The sequence below is a fragment of the Lactuca serriola genome, chromosome 7, assembly GCF_051521515.1.
Source record: "Lactuca serriola cultivar US96UC23 chromosome 7, Lser_US96UC23_V15, whole genome shotgun sequence".
In the NCBI taxonomy this organism is placed as follows: domain Eukaryota; kingdom Viridiplantae; phylum Streptophyta; class Magnoliopsida; order Asterales; family Asteraceae; genus Lactuca; species Lactuca serriola.
This window is the reverse complement of record NC_136414.1, coordinates 113300508-113317074: the sequence shown is the minus strand read 5'-3', so window position 1 is coordinate 113317074 and position 16567 is coordinate 113300508.

Here is a 16567-nt window from a genome sequence, read left to right as displayed (position 1 = left end):
CTAATGCCCATATTTGGCCCTAAACTTGCATAAATCATTAAGTTTGGCTCATAAGACACTTATTCTTAGTAATTCCAAACGCTAAGGATGTTTTCCCATCATGTTTAGTCATGAAACACCTTAGTTCTAACTCATTTATGTGTCATCACATGAATAATAGGGGCCATTGGCGTTCAGGGCATCCGTTGACACTCAAACCCTACGTTAAACTGTGAGTTCATACCCCTACTCTTTTTCAATATTTTATTCACTGTTTTCAGGGGGAATACAAGCAAAGTACAAGGAACACTTGTACTCAAAACTTGTTTTACATGTGTTGCGTTCCACATTACATATGCTTTTAACACTGATAATCTTAACAAATAACAGTAAGAACTTGCAGAACACATTATCGTATTATTTGTGAAAAGCGTTATAAAATGTTGTATTTTATATTTTCATAAATGGTTTTCCACATTATAGAAGTTAAAAGCATAACCTTTGAACTATGAACATGAAACCTAGTACATTGTTTTGTCCTCGGTAACACTCCACAGAGATACGCGAGTGGAGGATCATCGTTTGTAACAGTATCTTTCTTTATTATTACTAGTAAATTTGTTATTCCTATAAATTGGAGACACGTCCTCGGAAACACTCCATAGAGATACATGTCACACCCCGAAAATCGAAGGCGAAAACATTTCCGGGGTTGACTCCACGTTGAGTATCAAATCCAATGTACATAGTAAGTAAAATAAATCAACCATTACATTACATATATGAAAGTTATACATTTGTTTCAAAGCATAAGTTATACATGTGATACATAGTATATATAAACAACACGAAACGAGTCTTCTGAGAACTCCGTCTTCGCACAAAAGGATCGTCGGGTACCTGTCTAATGTGAACCTGAGAATACAAGCGGTTTGAAAATCAGCATAAAGCTGGTGAGTTCATAAGCGGTTTTGTTTTCTAAAAATGTATGAGTTCCCTTAATTTTCTGAAAACGTGGTTATCCAAGAAAATCCCATATTTTCTTATGTAAAGTTAATTTCCAAATCCGAAAGTAAAGTAAACAATGTATAATGAAAACATGACTGTTCTTGTGAATTGTAGTTCAATTATTTAACTTATTACACTTTTCTGATTACATACTACTGTTACTCAGGAAATTCCTGTATTTTCCTATATGTGTGTGTGTGAGCTGTTACTGATTCTGTTTATACAAACTGTTACCGATTCCGATTATGTTCAATGTTGTCCCCAGGAAAACCCCATGTTCTCCTGACTGTGTGTATGTGTGTGAACTATTACCAATTCTGATTATGTTCGATGTTCTTCCCAGGAAAATCCCATGTTTCCCTGACTGTGTGTGTATCTTTACCGGTTCTGGTTATATTCAATGTTCTTCTCAGGAAAACCCCATGTTTTCCTAAATGTGTGCCTGTCATCCTTGAACGTACATTAGTTTTATTACGTACATAAAACTAATAAATACTCGTAAAGTGTTAATAATTCTGATTGCGAGTCCTTAACCATACTCAGACTAGATATGACTCGGACCAGGGTCAATATCCTTTTTATGACTTTCGTCACCCTTGAACCTTTCGGTTCGGCTGTAGCTAGCAGCCAGGTGTGGGATTGTCAGTCCTGTATAGATCTATACACTCAAGCCACGCTCTCCTACGTTCGGAGATTCTGGTTACAGGGTTAGTCCTCCACTATCTCGTGTCATGGAAGTGTTACGAGGACGTGTCTCCAATCTTTAAGATTCCTCTTTACTTTTCGACTAGGAAAGTAGTATTTACGACTAGCTATATTCTACGTACCTGTCCTTTACACTCGAGTCCAGGTGTTTTATTAAGGACATTACACTCGAGCCTAGGTGTTATCTAATGATGACTGTCCTTTACACTCGATCCTAGGTGTATTATTAAGGACGTTACAAATGATATATGTGTTATCTTATGGTGATTGTCCTTTACACTCGATCATAGGTGTATTATTAAGGACGATACAATTGATTTGTGTATTATGATTATATTTATCTATCACACTCGAGCCTAGGTGTATTGTTAAAGACATACAAATGTTTTATGTTTTCTGATGGTGTCTGTCTTTTACACTCGAACCTTAGTGTTTTATTACAGACATTACAATGGTTTATGTGTCCTATCAGTTTCAATGTGAACAATCAAACGTGAAGTATACATTATAACAGTGTATAATAAGAATTGAAAATCGGGTTAAACAAACAACTCTGCAAATTAAAAATAGTTTGTTAAAAAGGTTTTCAATTCTTAAAAATGTACATTTATGAAACCATTTAACTGAGATCATGTGATTAAGTACAAGATATTCTTGTACTTTTGCTTGTATTCCCCCCCCCCCCCTGAAAACATTGAAAATCATTGAAAAAGAGTAGGGGTATGAACTCACCGGACGCGGAAGTGTGTCGGTTTCGGATGCTAAACGTCGAATCGAGGCTTGATAACACGCGAGGTTCCTATGTAAAATGAAATGGCATACAAATATATCTAATTAGATTCACAAACTCTAATTAGATATGAAGTTACACTCCAACGAACGAAAACACCTCAAAACGGGTGTTTGGAGTGACCCGGGTGACATCTATGGACGGGAATTGAAGCGAGGGACTTGGGATTTGAGTTTACTCCACAAGAGTAAACTCCCTAATGAAGTTTACGGCCTATACACCACTCACACATGAGTTCACGTCTGTGAACTCATGTTGGCAAGATTTATGGTGCTTAAAGGGTCATATATGGCTATTATCACTTGGAAAGGGTTGGAAATTTTTTACCTAATGCTTGGAATGAATTAAAATCACCAATTACAACACTTAAGGGAGTTTACGGCCTTGGCATGGGGCCTATGGCCGTAAACTCTCATACTCCTTTGAATATGTGTTTTTAAGGTCCCAAAGTTAATCACATGTGATTCTAAAAATTCCTACAAGCCTTAAAATGATTTTTGGGCACAATAAGACATGCTTTTAGGAGTTTACGGCCATGGAGCACCTTCTATGGCCGTAAACTCTCAAATGAAGAGTTTTGATGTGTTTAAGGCCCTTAAACTATTTTTGGTTGGTTCTATGATTTATTCCAAGGCTTTTGGTGGTGTTGGGTGGCTTTCTAACACCTTGAAAATGAGTTTACACCCATGTTTGAGGAGTTTACGGCCCAAGCACATGCCTTGGTCGTAAACTCATTCAAACCCCTCAAAATTTATGTCTAAGGTGTTCTAGGTCCATAACCAATATTCTAAAAGTCGTATCTAAGTCTTGTTTGAGCCATGGAAGGGTTTAAGGGCTTAAAAACCCTTTAAATATGGGTTTACGGCCTAAGCACCATCCTGGGCCGTAAACTCATATATAAGGCTCTAAATCATGGTTTGAGGCATTCTAATTCCATTTCATAAAGTCATCTAGCCATATTCAAGGTCTAATTGTGGTTTGGAAGGGTTTTGTTGCTCTAAAAACCCCATTTATATGAGTTTACGGCCTAGCCGTAAACTCTTGATAATGGTCCTAATCCATGGTTTAAACTCGAATTTGAAGGCTAGAAAGGTTGCATAACAAATTAGCGGGTAATCATCCTGATGTTTCTGATCCATTCATTGAAGTTGGATCCATCAAAAGTGACTTTCCCATACAAGTTCATAAGGTTAAAGGAGCCATTAGGATTCGAGCCAGAAGCAGCATTGTTTGAAGACATCTGAAGGAAGAGGACAAGATTAGTTTAGATATTAAGAGAGTCCTTAATAAAACACCCAAATGTAATATTAAGGCTAGGATCTAATCACAATATATTATAACTTAGAAGAGGTATGTCGTAATCCAAGCTATAACATATTTGAAAGGTAGGTGAATGACGATTCACCAATTTCCACCATGAAAAACGAAATATTAAATATTATGTTTTTGATTGGTTCTTAGAAATTCCTAGATTCTTTTGAGATTCAATGAACTTTTCAAAGGCATGTTTCAATCTCGAGTGTGCCCTCCAAGTTTTGTGACTGGGATACCGATGATCACAAAACGAGGTGTGAAGTAACCATGCAAATCACTTGGTACCCTTAAAGTTTATCACTCAATCGAGGTGTCAGTAAACCACACACGCTCCACCGATAGTATGATAAACCTTAAGTCACCCTTTACCTACCTTGTTAAGTCCAAGTTAGTGTGCCGGTTAACCACACACGCTCCACCAACGACTTAAACAAAGTGTAAAGTGTAATTTCATGGATTAACACCTTATTCACATTTTCCCTAAAGTAACTAAGATTGGGAATTTAATAAAAGCATTTAGTTACTTTATAATATTCATCATACTTTTAATGAGAATTTATAAGTCCTTGTCTTACCCGTTCGGCTAACGACCCTCCGCCGATCAAGGAAGCGGTGGGTGAGAGTGGACACCTATTAAGTTGCCATTTTATAGGCAACAACCTTATACCCCCCTTATAGACCGGCTTCGTGAATGAGGCGTACTAGCGGTAAGACGACTTGCTCTTATACATATATATATTATTAACTTATAATATTATAAAGTATAAGGGTTGAATTTTAACTTTTAAAATTCTAAGGGTTGGAACTAAAGTTTTTATCAAGACTTTACTTGTTCCAAAACTTGAGGGCAAGTTTTGTAAACTTTCAAAACTTTTCATTTCTTGTAACTTATGAGTTAATTAGAGTAATAAAAATGAAGACTCTTCATTTTTATACCCCATGTGTTCTTTTAATGGTTTTAAAACAAAGTGACTTTTGGTTTTCCATAACTTGAGGACAAGTTATGGAATCCATTAAAACACATAATGATCATGAATTAATCTACCACATAGGTTACAAACAATTCCTATGATCATCTAAACATCCTAAGATCAAGAACATGAATATGAACACTTTCATGAATCAAAAATTACACTTAAAACTTGTAACTTTGATAATTTGTCATTGTAAATGGATTAACATGAACATTACACCAACTAAAAGAAGTTTTAAAACACAAAAACAGTTTAGGGTAATGTTCCTAGTCCATTTCCAATAAAAAAAATCAAAATTTTGAAAACTGCAGCCTCTACTCGTCGAGTGCATGAACTGACTCGACGAGTAGCTTGTATTTTCTCATGGACTCATCGAGTCCCCCCATGGACTCGGCGAGTTCATACGGGCAGAAAGCAGGAAACTTGATTTTTTCAAGCAGTTTGCACAAAAATCAAACAAGCAAGCCTAAGCTCCGATACCACTAATGGATTTTGAGCATTCTAACACTTCCTAAGTGTACATGCAACCCTAATAACCTTGGATCTATGTTTGTCTAATTATCATGCAAAGTTGAATTCCAAGGTTATATTCCTATCTAGCATACATGGGGAACAATTTTTAACTTGAATGAAAGATAGAATAACTTACCTTGTTGTTGCTTATGATCCTTAAAACCTTGTGAGCCTAACACCCCAAGTGTGATGCCTCAAATGCTTCACACAACACCAAATGCTCTTGGAAAGACTTTTGAGAGAGCACACACTTCTTAAAATCGGCCTAGCCCTCTTGTTTCATATGTGTTGCCGATTTTAGTGGAGAATGGGATTCTTATATAGTGTTGACACATCTAGGGTTACACTATGTAAACCCTAATGTGTCATGACTCTTCATTTCCATGACCCATGGGTTTGTAACTCCCATGGAGCATCCTATGGGTGGAACCCAACTTGATAATCCATGGAGCCTCTTAGCCCACTATACAAGATATGGATGATTTACATAATCAACACATATATTTAATTAGTTATCTCTTGATCACTTAATTAATTCTAAATTAATTCTTGATAAAACTAATTAAATAATATTATTAATATATTAGAACTTATAATATATTAATAATCTCCAAGTGTTATTTCTCTCATTTAGTTTATCCAATTGCATGGTGCCATGCAACCCAAATGGACCATGTCGAATCGGGTCAAGTACTTACCAGAAATAGTTATGGACTTAGACACCTTGTCCAACAGAAAGGTGTGGCCTTTGACTGGGAAGAGAAGCAGGAGAGAGCGTTCCAAACGCTCAAGCGAGCCTTGTCTACCACACCAATACTATCCCTCCCGGAAGGGATAGAAGACTTCGTTGTCTATTACGATGCGTCAAACCAAGGCTCGGTTGTGTTCTGATGCAACGGGGTAAGGTCATCGCCTACACCTCGAGACAGCTGAAGACACACGAAGTCAACTACACCACACACGATCTTGAGCTGGGGGCAGTTGTGTTTGCCCTGAAGATCTGGAGACATTACCTGTATGGCACGAAAAGCACAATTTTTACTTACCACAAGAGTTTACAACACATATTCGATCAGAAGGAGCTCAATATGCGTCAACGACGATGGGTCGAGCTACTCAATGACTACGAATGCGATATTCGTTATCATCCGGGTAAAGCCAACGTAATAGCAGACGCCCTAAGTCGGAAGGAATATTCTGGTCGAAGAGTCAAATCGTTGACGATGACTATCCATTCACACTTGTCTACGCAAATTCAGGCGGCTCAGCTTGAAACCTGTAAACGTGACGGGTGAATCCCTTAGAGGAATGGATAAGAACTTAGAAGCCAAGGGTGGTGGAGCCTTATATTTCATGGACCGGATCTGGACACCGCAACACGGTGGTTTCCAAGACTTGGTCATGACCGAGGCGCACAACACTCAGTATTCCGTCCACCTAGGTTCAGATAAGATGTATCTGGATCTTAAAAAGTTATACTGGTGGCCTAACATGAAGGCAGAAATTGCTACCTTTGTGAGTAAATGCCTTACTTGCGTAAAGGTTAAGGTCGAGTACCAGAAGCCCTCCGGTTTACTGCAACAACCAGAGTTTCCAGAATGGAAGTGGGAGCGGATCACTATGGACTTCATAACCAAGTTGCCCAAGACAATGGGTGGACTTGATACCATATGGGTCATCGTCGATAGATTGACCAAGTCTGCACACTTCCTGCCTATAAAAGAAACTGACAAGATGGAGAAGTTTACGAGAACATACATTAGGGAAATCGTACGTTTGCATGGTGTTCCTATATCCATTATCTCTAATAGAGATAGTAGGTTCACTTCAAGATTCTAGCAATCGCTACAACATTCCTTAGGAACAAGGCTAGACATGAGCACAGCCTACCATCCTCAGTGTCACACCCCAAAACCATGAACGGCGGAAACGTTCTGGGGCGGAGGACGTCATGTATAGTATCACAACAATGAAAAGTAGTAAACAAGCAACAACATCATCCATTGCATTAATAATATAATTTTAATACAAGTGTGTTCTGTTAAATTATGATAGACACTAAAGCATAAATCAAAATGAAAGATGAGTCTTGGACGAGCACCATCTTCTCTGAACCTTTCATCGGTACCTGTCTATGGTTGACCTGAGGATACAAGTTATTTTGAAAGAGAGTATCAGCTTTAAAGCTGGTGAGATCATAAGTATTTTAGTGTCTTAATTTGTATGTAAGTATTTGTATGTATATGAAGTGTAAGTATTTGTATGTATATGAACTGTAAGTATTTGTATGTGTATGAACTGTAAGTATGTGTATGTATATGAATATCCTAGAAAACCCTATGTTTCCTACTAAAAGTATCCTTCTACCAAGGCATCTAGTATCTCTGTGTGTGTCTCTTGTAAGAGTATGTATTTTCCCAAATCCGACTATCATTATCGAAAATATAGCTCCTACATTACCGTGCATCGTTTGAATGCTCACAAAGTGAATGTAATGGGAAAAGGAAGTAGGACTATTGTAACAACCCGAAGTTGTCCATCGCCGAAATCCGTTCCGCACGTAAAAATTCGCCGTTTATCGATTCGTTCCGATTTTGTTTTGGGCTAAACTATTTAAACTTATGTGTTTATTTAATACTAATGAGTGTCCAAACCCTTTAGGAACTCACGAAATTAGCCCAAAATGTTTATTTTAGAGATTTTAGAAACATCCCCACCAAGTAACGGCAACTTAATCGGGTGCGACCAAAAGCCCCGTTTAATGTCGGTATCGGGTAGAATTCCTCCGTGTCCAAGTTTTGGGACCTATTTAAACGTGTTTAAACATTCATTTTAAGCTTCTGCTTCCTCTCTTTATTCTCTCTCTAACCTCTCTCCTAAATCCAAGTTTAAGGGTCCAAATCTCAAATTTAAGGCTTCTAATCACCAAGGTACCTTCCCTAACTTGTTATGCAACCCCTCTAGCCTTCAAATTCGAGTTCAAATAATGGAATAGGACCACATTCATGAGTTTACGGCCCTGGAACTGTCCTAGGCCGTGAACTCATATAAAATGGGTTTTGGAGCCCAAAAACCCTTCCAATCGACCTTTGGAGCTTAGATATGGCTTAATGGCTTAATGGACTGGACTTAGAATGCCCTTAACATGAGTAAACTCATATAAATGGGGTTTTTATGCCCTTAAACCCTTCCAAAACACCAATAAGGCTTAGGTACGACTTGTAGAATTATGGAATTGGCCTTGGAACACCTTGAACATCAATTTAGAGGAGTAAACTTGAGTTTACTAACTTTTTCGCTTTCTCTCTCTACTTTCTCTCTCTTCCCCTGATTCTCTCTGACGGTGGTGCGATCTAGTTTTGATTCATCGGTGCTGCTTTTCCGACATCTGTCTTAATCTCGGTGAAGTAATTTCTCTCCTATTTCCATTGTCTTAATGGGAGCGTCATCCAAATCGGATCGATTGAAGGAAGTGAAGGTTAAACCTATGGATAAAAGTGCTGCTGTTAGATATACTAAAACGGAAATGGATGTGAATGATCTTGTTCCTCCTGGGGTTATAGAGCAATCTTCAGCCACGATCTATAAAGCTCGTCGCAAGCCTAGTGCGACTGGAGCTGTTGCATCAGGAATTAGCAAAGCTGAATGGAAAATGGAGGGGAAAGCTTTCAGAATTAAGAACAGAAATAGGAAGAAGGTGGATGGGTTATCTCCGATGGATGCTGAAGAATATTACAATGAAGATGGTACTGAGGAGGAAACGGAAGAGGATTCAGAAACTGTATCAGCTTGGGAGTCGGATTCTAACATATCTATTCCTGGAACTGATGATAAGGAGAAGGATTTGAAGAAAGGGTCGTCTGGTGATTCTAAGAAGGTTAGATCTCAAGTTGTTGCTATTCCATCTGGTAATACCGCTAATTTGATGCAAAATTAGGATGGATCAAAGAAGAGTAATGAAGTAATAAGCCCAAATTCGGAATTGAAGAATGTTATTAGTGAGATGATTAGGGTGAATCCTAACATTTCGGTGATGGATGTTAATAAACATGATAATTCTAAATTGGATGATAGTGAAGTTTTGAAAACTAGAACTGATGGGGTGAAGAATGATTGCAGTAAAGAAGAATTTATTCCAAGAGTTGGATTTCAATTTCTTTGTAAATTGAAGGAGGAATTATATGTGGGGAAGGAAGGTGATACAGGGTTGGTTCAGAATATGGAAATGGATGATTCAAAAATAGACAAAAAAGAGGATAAGGTAGATGATGATAATGTAGAGGATGAAACTGATAAAGAGGAGGAGGAAGTTGACTCAAGTGAGGAGGAGACTAGTGAAGATAAGGAAATAATGATGGAGGAGGAGGATATTAATAAGATTAGTAATGATAATAATGGGAAGTTATTTCCAGGCACTGTTATTAATAGTATTAATACTCTTCCTTCTATTTTGGGAGTTGCTAAAATTGGAAATTCGATGGAGAAGGATGTGCAGGGAAATTTAGAGAACTCTTATGCTGGTGTGTTAAAAGGAAATAGACATAAGGGTAAGATTGATGTTAGATATATTCCAGGGGAAAAAGGTGAAGAAGATGGTCCTGTTATTATCCCAATTGAGAATCTAAAAAATGCGAGTATTCCTTATGTGAATACTTTATATGGGTATATGATTGATAAGAAATTGGCTTTTCCAGTGATCCAGAAGGAGGTTAGAAGGCTATGGAAGAATGTGGGTCTTGAAGAGGTATTCATGAATAATAAAGGGTTCTTCTTTTTTAAATTCAGTGATGAACAAGGGATGTTATCTATTCTTGAAGGAAGTCCATGGCTAATGTTCAATAATATGCCTTTATTCCTTCAAAGATGGAGACCAGGTTTGACTTTAACTAAAAATAGACATGATAAGATTCCTGTTTGGGTCAAAATTTATGATTTACCTTTGGAGGTTTGGAGTGGGGATAATCTGTGCATTATTGCTAGTAAATTGGGAATTCCTCTTGCTTTTGATTCTTTTACCGAAGAGATGTGTTTAGAACATAAAGGGAGGAATGCTTATGCTAGAATCCTTATCGAAATGTCAGCCGATAAAGAATGGAAGAGGAACATTGATATCTCAACTTGGGATTTTGTAACTAATTCTGCTGTTATTCAAAGCTTTGATGTGGAATATGCTTGGATGCCATCTAGATGCAGTCACTGTAAAGTGTTTGGGCACATAGATAAGGTCTGTATGGCTAGTATGATGGGTACTAATTCTATGCAAAATGGAGGCAGTGGGATTAGCAAGGAAGATAAAGGGAAAAATGTGATTGATGATGAAGGATTTACGGAATTTACTAATAAGAAAAATAAAAATATTAAAGATGGAGAAGGTACAAGCAATTCAGTGAGGAAAGCTGCTAATATAGTTAATCAGAAAAGTAATGGGAAGAGTAATTTCTCAAGAGGGGAAATAAGTTTAGGGGACAATATGGGAACAGAGGTGGAAATGGTTGGGGACAAAATGGGAATTGGAATAACAAAGGAGTGGGTCATTGGAATTTGGAGAAGAATAAAAGATATGAAAAGGTGGTTTCTGGACAGTATAATAATAATGATCAGATAAATAATGGAGACAAAAAGCAGGAGGCTATAAAGAAGAATGTCAATGATATGGCTGAGATTAAGAAGAGTGATAAGAAAACTGATAGCAGCAATAAAAATAGCTTTGAAGTTTTGGGATTGATTGATGAGGAAGCTATAATTGGAATGGAAGAGGATGACAAAAGAGATAAAATTGGTGTACAATTTGACGATCTGAATTGCACATTCTCTGCTATTGATGACAGCAGGTTGAAACATAATGAGATTCATAATATGGGCATTAGCAATGATGATCTTGTGATGGTTAATGCTGAAAAGAAGATGGATAGCAAGAGGAATAATGATAGCAGCAGTATTAGTGGATTATCTCAGGCATTTGAGGTGGTAAATGCCAAGAATTATGTTATTATTCAATGATGTCGATTGGTGTATGGAATGTTAGGGGGTTAAATAAAGCTGTTAAGCAAAAAGAGGTTATGGATGTTATAAGGGATAATAAGCTGGGAATTTGTGTTGTTGTTGAATCCCATGTCAAAATTTCGAACTTAAAGAATGTGTGTAGTAAATCTTTTGGTAACTGGGATTGGGTTTCTAATAACAAACAATGTGATGTTGGTACTAGAATAATTGTTGGATGGAATCCAAAATTATTTGATGTTATGGTTATATCTCAATCGAAACAGGTGATACATTGCTATGTCAAATTTTCTGGTTCTAATTATAGCATGTTTTTTTCCTTCATCTATGCTGCTTCCGGTTATATTGAAAGAAGGGCTTTATGGGAAGATTTGAAAAAATTCAGCTTAACAGTGAAAAAGGAAGCTTGGTGTATTTTGGGTGATTTCAATGTTGTGTTAAAAGACTCCGATTATTCAGAAGGCTGCTCGAGAATTCTGAAAGGAGTTGATGATTTTCGTGAATGTATCAATTTTATTGAAGTTGAAGACTTGAATAGCACTGGTTTTCAATTCTCTTGGAATAAATCTCCTTCTGGGAATAAGGGAATTCTAAAGAAGCTGGATAGGATTATGGTCAATTCGAAATTCATTTCTGATCATCCTTCAGCTTATGCTGCTTTTAAACCATACAGAACTTCTGATCACTGTCCTGCTATTCTTTTCATTCCTAATGGTAAAGTGAGATGGAAATCTTCTTTTAGATTTGCTAATTTCATTGTGGATAAAGAAGAATTTCTGCCTATGGTGAAGGATATTTGGTCTTCAAATATTGAAGGTTTTTTTATGTTCAAAGTTACTCAGAAACTGAAAGTGTTGAAGAAACAGTGTAGACAGCTGTGTAGCAAATTCAGAGGGTCGGGAATGAAAATTAAGGATCTAAGGAAGCAATTGGGAAATATTCAGATGAAAATTGATCAGGAGCCGTTTAATGCCTCATATCGGGAGGACCATGCTAATATTCTTTTTGAATATAATGTTGCTTGTAACGATGAAGAAAAGCTGCTTTCTCAAAGATCTAAGATCAAATGGCTATCTGATGGGGATAATAATACTAAGTTTTTTCACAGTTGTTTGAAAAGTAGGATTAATAGGAATCGAATTTTGATGGTGCTTGATGAGGATGGAAGATGGATTAGGGGGAATGCTATGAAGGAGAAATTTATTAATCATTTTAAGAATTTCTTGGCATGTGAAGTTGCCACTGATTTGTCTATACTTAATGATGAATTTTTTCTTAATAAGTTGGATAAAAAAAGTGGCAATGAATATGATAAGAGTGGTTACAGATGAAGAAGTTAAAGTTGCTATGTTTGATATTGCTGACAATCATGCCCTTGGACCTGATGGTTTTTCCTCTAAGTTTTTTAAGAGTGTTTGGAGTATTGTTGGGCCAGAAATATGTAAAGCTGTGAGGGAATTTTTCTGGACAGGCAAATTATTGAAGGGTATTAATGCCACAAGGATTGTTTTGATTCCTAAAGTGGAAGAGCCGAGGAAAGTCACTGATTTTCGGCCTATTGCCTGTTGCGACATTTTTTATAAATGTATCAGCAAAATAATAGTTAACAGAATAAGGAGCAGCTTAAGTGATATAGTTAGCCATAACCAATCTGCTTTTATTCAAGGAAGATCAATTCTTGACAATATTCTCCTTGCTCAAGACTTGATGGTGGGATACAAAAATAAAAAAGGAGTGCCTAAATGTACCTTAAAGATTGATATACAAAAGGCCTATGATACTGTTGACTGGAAATTTCTTAATAGGATTCTTCTTGGATTTGGATTTCATCCTATCATGGTTAATTGGATTATGGCCTGTACTTCTTCTCCTTGGTTTATGCTGAATTTTAATGGTGAAGACCATGGATATTTTGAAGGAAAAAGGGGGTTAAGGCAAGGAGATCCTTTATCTCCCTACTTATTCACGTTGGTTATGGAGGTTTTTAATCTAATTCTGGTGAAGAAAATTGAAGACAGCCAAAGTTTCAAATTTCACTGCAAGTGTGAATCTCAGAGGATCACTCACTTATGTTTTGCAGATGACTTGTTGGTGTTTTCTTTTGGTAATGGTAATTCTGCTAGAGTGATAAAAGTTGCCCTTGATGATTTTAATTCTGTTTCTGGTTTGAAAGCGAGCATGGAAAAAAGCCAAATTTATTTTAGTTGTGTGAAGCCTAACATGAGAAGGATTATTTTGGGAATTTTACCTTTTGACATTGGTAAAATTCCTTTCAAATACCTTGGGATTCCCATGTGTGTGAATATGCTTTTCAAAAGAGATTGTTTATCTCTTGTTGATAAGATTAAATTGAGAGTGTGTAATTGGAAAAACAAGATGCTTTCTTTTGCTGGAAAGTTACAGCTCATAAATTTTGTTTTGACTTCTATTCATGTGTAGTGGGCTTCAATTTTCAAAATCCCTATAGCTACTATTAGGGAGATTGAAATGATTTGTAGAAATTTCATGTGGGTTAATGGAGAAGTGGTTAGAGGGAAAGCTAAAGTTAAATGGAGTGATGTTTGTAAGCCCAAAATAAATGGGGGGCTGGGAATTAAGGATTTAAGATTCTGGAATGATGCTTTATTAGTCAAACACATTTGGAATCTGATTATTAACAAGAAGTCTCTGTGGGTTCAGTGGGTGAGAGAAAACTACATTGGTGATAGAAATTTCTGGGATATTTGGCAGAAGAAAAGTATGAATTGGACTTGGAAAAGATTTTTGGAATTGAGAAAAACTGTTAGACATCATATTGTTTCATGTATTGGTAATGGTAGAAATACTTCTTTATGGCATGATTGGTGGCATCCAATTGGCATTTTAAGTACAATTATATCTAGGAGGAATTGGATTAGAAATGGATTTAGTGATAATTCTTTAGTCAGTGATGTTTTGACTAATGATACTTATAGATGGCCTGTTGATTGGGTAATTAATTTTCCTGGTCTGAAAGATGCTCCCATGTTTTGTAATATTGGTAATCATAGGGATATTACTGTTTGGAGGGATATGAATGGTGTGAATAAAAGATTTTCTTGCAAGCAAGTTTGGAGAGATATCAATAATTTTGGAAGCAAAGTCGGTTGGGTTAACTGTGTTTGGTATAGTAATTGTATTCCCTGGAATGCCTTTATTTTATGGCTCGCTGTGCTGAATCGTCTGAAAACTCAAGATCGAGTTAAATGCTGGGAGAAATCAGGTTCATTACTATGTCCTTTCTGTTTAAAAATTCCTGATTCTCATGATCATCTCTTCTTTCAATGTGATTTCTCGCATATTATCTGGAAACATTGTTGTTCTAAGGCTGGAACTGACATTTCTTATTCTAATTGGAATGATCTAGTTCTTAAATTGTCTTCAGTCTTAAATTCGAGATCTGTTGAGATTTTGATCAAAAAATGGGTGTTTGCTAGTTGTGTTTCTCACATTTGGAAAGAAAGAAATTCGAGAATTTTTAGTAATATGAGAAAATCGAATGAAGGAGTTATTTTGTGTATTGAGAATGAAATTCAATTGAAGTTATTAGGGTTGAGGAAGATGAATGTTATGGTCAGCAGGGAGATTTTACAGATCTGGGGTATTTTTGGAAAAAATTGATGGGTTTAATGAATTTTTTTGTAAGGATTAGCTGTTGTGATTCTGTTTGTTTTGAGGATTGGGATAATATGGAGCTGTTGAGTTGTTTGACTGTCTTTATGGGAGGCTTGTATTGGGGGTTTTTTTCGGAATGATAGTTTTAAAGGAATTGACGATTATCAAGGAATTGACGGATTAATTCACTGGTTTAAGAGCTTGCTCTTGAATTTTGTGATTTGTACCTTTGGGATTTTTTGTTTGGATATGATCTTAATTGAGATTATTCAAATGGAAAATCCTAGACATGTGATTGATGCCATGTCAAGTCTGCAACTGGGTTTGATAATATGGTGGTATTGTGAATTCCTGTGTGGGTTTGTTTATTATGTATGCAGGAAAGGAGTTATGAAGCTGTTTATGAAGCTGTTTGTCGTGCGTTTTGATAGTGGGAATGTTTATAGCAGGAAGCCCATTATGATGAGTCACCTTTGGATGATGAAGGATAAAAGAGAGAACAATAAAGGAGGGATACAAGGGCTGAAAGATGGTAGAAGTTGCTGGATTGATTTCTTGATGATTGTGCAGTGGGTTTTGGTTTATATTTTTAGTGTTTCTTGGTTCATTATTTTTGTCTGTAGGATGTTTGGGTTTGAACATTTATGGGGTTGTTTTTTAAGTTCTCACTATTGGACTGTGGGTTTTTTTAAGGGCCTTACCCCTTGCTTTGGTCTTAATGGTGATTGGTGGTGTGGTTATTGCAAGGGGGTGAAGTTACCTTTTTTTCCCACCTTTAATAAGTCCTTGGTGTAGGCTTATGAACATTAAGGTTTTTTGGGGCTTTTGGAGCTTAGTTGAGATGTTTAAAAAGTGGGTGGGAAGTTGGTTATGGATAGGTTGGATTGTTTAGGGGTTTGTTTGTTTTTATTTTATTTGTATTTGTATTCTTTTATTCTTTTTAATAAAGTTTGCTGAGCTTTGGCTCTTTTCAAAAAAAAAAAAAAAAAAAACTTGAGTTTACTACCCAAGAACATGCTTGGGCCATAAACTCATTGTTCATGGAGGGTAAACTCCTCTAAATGTGTTAAAATGCCACTTTAACACACCTAAAGCATTGGGATAAATTCTAGAAGTGTCTACAAACAATTTAGAAGCCTTAAAACATATAAAATCACCCTTTCATAAGAGTTCATGGCCATGAGGGTGTTCATTGGCCGTAAACTCCAAAATCCTTTCCAAAAGTCCCTCAAAAATCCATATAAGGCTTGGAAAAATCATTAGAATCACATATGATTAATTGAAGACCACCAAGAAACACTTTGAATATGTGTATAAGAGTTTACGGCGGTAAACATAGAGATTACTGCCGTAAACTCCTCAAATGGTCCTTACTTTGTTCAAAATACATTTCCAAGCCTTGAATCAAACCCTAGAAATTCCCTCTTAATTGATACAAGCCATTTTGCACCATAAACCACCCCACCATGAGTTTACGACCGTAAAATCATGGGGAATGGGTCTTTAGGGCCGAAAACTCAAGTATGAGTCTACTCTTGAAGAGTAAACTCAATATCCTAGCTATATGTGTCCCCAAATGTTACCCGGGTCCTTCCAAACACTCAAAATGGGGTGTTTCTGCAACTAAAAGCATATGTCCTTAGCAAATAAA